Here is a 4643-nt window from a genome sequence, read left to right as displayed (position 1 = left end):
ATTCATCTCGCTCAAGGAATGCTTTAGATCATGCGCATCACAAAAGCTATCGTCAAGGCCAAAATCATACTCATCTAGAGCCTTCCTAATCACACCAGTGCATACCTGAACAGGATCAAGGGAACGAATGCGCTCAGCTAACACTTTCTTTGGAACACTGAATACCATCATTGATTTTTTTGAACGAACTGGGATATGTAAAATCAATCTCATTACCAAAAGTGTTCAACAAGAAAACTTTTACATCTCTATTACGAAAGTTACATTTGTCATCAATATTGTTCAAAGAGTCTCTGATAGCACTAAGTTCATAACCCCTCCCTTCTTTTAGGCCTTGCTCTAACTCTTTAACAACCTGATTCCAAGCAAGCTGTTTCTCAGACACTTTTGGTATGGAAGCTTTATCACGAGAGTCATACTTATACAAGTATTTAGTCATGCAGTCCCTGTGGTAGTACAGATCTGCTCCAAACACAGAATGCGCATCTTGAAGGTCGCACGTTCGGGTGAACACATCATCTTGAAAGAAGTTTGTCGCAGCCAGAAAGGCTGAAGCACGGCCTGATTCACTAATGCGATATTTCGTGTACTGTTGTTTGTGTGATTTACTGTCACAGATAATACACTTCACTTGACGTAAGGCTGTTGTGGACGTCTCTGTATTCGGTGGATGTCGGACGGCCTTAGAACGAGTACTTCTATCTTCTTCCTGCTCAGAACGGGACAGGTCTTGGCATACAGCGAGACTCTTCCTTTTCCAATTGAGAACTAAAGTCATGGTGTATTTTTTGTAACAGTCATTGGTCACATGATAAACAAACCCATCTCCTTTAACCAGCTTAAGCCGTTTGGAAACTTGATCATTGTGGATGTAACTTGCTTCTCGTATCCTTTTGCAACCATTAGTTGTGCTCACAGTTTTATCCCCCGCGCTTTTCTGGCAGATGATGCAGTTAGTCGCATCAAACGAACTGTCTTCGGGCGGTCCTGAGAGAGTAACAGACTCCATCGTCAGCGGCCACGCCTGAAAAACAAAAAATGGATATTAGTTACGTTTGTACGGCTGTAAAAATCGGCAAGGTCGGACCATATGCTGAAAATATAAAATGTGAAAGACTGATAAGTCACAAAGAAACCCATGTTTATCCCTATTAAAGGGCTTCATAAGGAAGCTTCTGACAAATTTTGGTTGCTTTATCTACATAATTGGGTGTATGAGAGGTGATCGGATTTTGAGCGCCTTTCAAACTGAAAGTGATTTTTGGAGAAAAAAAAGCTAAATGACGGTTTTTTTCTTCTAAAAAAGACAGTTTATAGTATTGAACCATGCTAAAAATGTGTTAGTTATGTCTAAACATGATAAATAAATGTTACATTTGAATCTAAAGCTGCCTACTCTTGAATTATTCCATGAAAACTGAATTTTGCTATTTCGGCTAATTGGCCTCAAGTCATAATCACGTATTGGGGTGTGCAGAAAAAACGTACTTGATCTAGGAGTGTTACCCAGATTTTTTCCAAGGGTCTCAACATATAGAACAGGAAAATCAAAAGTTTGGCCGTAGAAGAGAGATGTACACAAGCAACCCCCCAGAGCCAGGAGTACATTCCTCTGTAACGACGCGTGGGGAGGCGAGCGTAGCGAGCCGAGCCAAGCTAGTGTGTATATATATATATATATATATATATATATATATATATATATATATATATATATATATAATTATATCTAATTATATATATATATATATATATATATATATATATATATATATATATATATATATATACATATATATATATATATATATATATATATATATATATATATATATATATATATATATATATATATATATATATATATTGTTGTGGATATGAGGATTGTATTTTTTTTATTGTGTGTTTTATTAATATTGCTTGATTCTGGACCCTCCTGCCTCCAGTGTTGTGTAAAGGTCAAAGGGCGTCCCATAATTAGTCCATAAAGCATACACGTCAGCCAATCATAGATTTCCCCCTGGTTGGTAGTTATATCTGTATTATGTGGATTAGGGTAAGGCCTTGTTTCCCATCAAGATGACACTCCATTGCACCAAGTGAAATAGAGTAGATTCCCTTCATTCTTCATTCCCATTCCCAAAACCTCCATTTCCCCTTTCATCATTGCCAAGCCTCGATTGCCAATTACATCCCCTCCAAAACCACCATTGAACATGTGCTCGGGTCGGGGGAGACGGGAGTGCCCGCCCGTGGTCATCAAGGGCGGAGCCAGAGGGTCGCGCGACCAACCAGGGCCGAGGTGAGCACACCGATGGGCGTGTCCTAAAGGCCGGCGGCCTGATCACCGGAGGCGTTATAAAGGCGCGCGCGCAAGAAGCAAGGGGTTGCGTTGAGTGGTCGGTAGTGAGGAGTGATTGGACCAAGAGAGAGAAAGAGTGGTTGGACCAAGAAAGAGGAGATCCAGAAAGAACATCCAAAGAGAGGACATCCCGGAAAGCACAAAGCCTGCTATTCGTCGCCTTGCTCGCCAAAGTTGGACTGAGCAGTAGTTAACAGCAAGAAGCCTGTTGTAGTCCTGGCAAAGTGCGCGACGTCCACCGCAGCAGCAGCAGACAACAGCAGCAACAACATCCGCTTGGGGCCTGGACGGCGGTTTTGAGCAGGGCCGCGAAGGAACGGCGGCTGCTAAACGCGCCGATCGTGCTGCAGGACCCCCTTGGACCTTCCTCTCCCTCCAGCCATCCACCTCCTGCCTTTCCATCCTTTTGTGTACGTGAGTTTGTTCTGTTTGTTTTGTCCCTGGGGATTTAATTAAGCTTGTATAAGGAATTTGCACTGTGTCTCTAATTCTTCTGTATATTATTTTATTATCTTTCCTTCTTCCTTGGTTATTTTGAGCCTGTATATAGTAGGAATAAATTTAGTAGTATTTTCAACCTTTTTTCCGTCTTCTTCTTCTTCTTCTTCACATCCATGTCACTTTTGTCTTTTCCATATTGAATATCTGTGGTGCGATCCGGCCAACGTTCGGGAATCGGGTTAGTCGGGGTAACTGTTAGGCCGCGGTGCCATCCGCTCGGCAAACCAACATCTTTATCCGCGGGCCGTAACAATTGGTGTCTGGGAGTGAGATACGAGGCCCGAACCAAATTTTAAAAACATCTAAAAAAAAAAATTTGGTCAAAATTTGGAGCGGCCGAAATTTGGTTTGTTTTAAAGAAAAACCCGAATTTTGAAATCGTGCCATGGCTAGTCAAGGCGATCGGATGCCGGTGGGGGAACTAGAGGAGGGGTTAGGGGTAACCCAGGAGCAGAGGGAAGAAATGGAGGAGGGCAATGAGGAGGTGGTTGAGGAGGTATCAGGCGCACAAAATGGCGCCCTCGCGCACGTGGTTGAAGGGTCCCAAACTGGCGGCGCCACGGAGGGCGAGCCCGCGGTGGCGGCTGGGGATGCTGGGCAAACCGGGTTTGACCTCAGATTATTCTTGACCCAATTGAATGCAAAAATGGATAGGATGGGGGGCGAAATGGGGGCAATGAGGGACGAAGCGAGGGGTACCAATGCCCAAATTGGGAAGATAGACAGCAAATTTGAGGGGTTAAACAAGAAATTTGAGAGGCTAGGAAGCAAAATGGAGCGAATCAGCAAAATTGCGGACAGAATGGGTGACCGCATGCAAAAATGTGGGGAGACCATGGATCGCATGGTGGGCGAGCAGGTCCCAGGGGTGCACGAGGAGGTAACGCGGGTCAAGAAGCGCTGGTTGAGCGAGGCGGAGGAAAGCGCGGGTACAATGACGGGGGTAGAAATCGCGACACGGGGTTTGGAAAAGCCGGCGACCGATGAGGTAGAGGGAATTTTATTAAAGCCAACGGTCGTCGAGGTGAGTAAAGAAAAAGTGGTAGTGGGCATTGAAATTGAAGAGACCGGGGACTTAGAAAACCACTCGCGGCGGGAGGAAAAGATGGAATATGTACAAAGTCCCTGCTCAAATCATGATGATGTACTTGCTAATCCAAATGGAAGTTTGCAGGTGCGCGTGGAGAAAAGGATCCCCCAGGTGAGTCGTGCTGTATATTGTGCGGGTAGATTTTGCAGGAGGATGTTTGACGACAAGAGAATTGTCGCGCGATTGGGGTCAATATGGCACCCGGGCGTTGGTGAAGGGTCCCGTGTGAGTGGAAATGGCACACGTGTGAGGAAAAAGTGTGCGTCGGTGAGTGGGTGTGTTATAAAGTGTGGGAGTGAAACCGAGTGCGAGCGAGAATGCACGTCGGGGTGTACAGAGTGTGACACGAGGAGTGAGTTGGTGGTGGAGCGGGTGCGAGGATGCACGTATGGGCTGAACGGCGAGGGTGTGCGAGAAAGCACACCTGAGTGGGTAGTAGCGCGAGTGCGAGGGAGCACATCGGAGCGCGGTAGTGGGTGGATACAAGAGTGCACGCCCATGGTGAGTGTTACGGAGGACGTAACGGAGGAGAGGTGTAGACCGAAGTGTGCGAACGGCGAGTGTGCGCAAGAGTGTGCGCGAGAGGTGTGGTGTGTAACAGGGAGTGCGTTGGTGGAATGTACGGACGGCGTTGGAACGCCGGGTTTTGTGAGTGTCAAAAGGGTCGCGTGTGCGTGTGGGCATGCGAGT

The 4643-nt window shown here is 45.7% G+C and overlaps 1 long non-coding RNA gene across 1 annotated transcript; it reads left to right on the top strand.

Annotated features, from left to right (window-relative positions):
• Positions 1-616: 616 nt before the first annotated feature.
• LOC144889382 (uncharacterized) lies at positions 617-1387 on the top strand. Its single transcript, XR_013621718.1, has 2 exons — positions 617-727; positions 945-1387. It is a non-coding gene; the product is annotated as an uncharacterized LOC144889382 (long non-coding RNA).
• The last annotated feature ends 3256 nt before the right edge of the window (positions 1388-4643 follow it).

The sequence above is a fragment of the Myxine glutinosa genome, unplaced genomic scaffold (assembly GCF_964187855.1).
Source record: "Myxine glutinosa unplaced genomic scaffold, kmMyxGlut1.1 SCAFFOLD_3362, whole genome shotgun sequence".
Classification (NCBI taxonomy): Eukaryota; Metazoa; Chordata; class Myxini; order Myxiniformes; family Myxinidae; genus Myxine; species Myxine glutinosa.
This window is presented reverse-complemented; position numbering and strand designations above follow the sequence as displayed.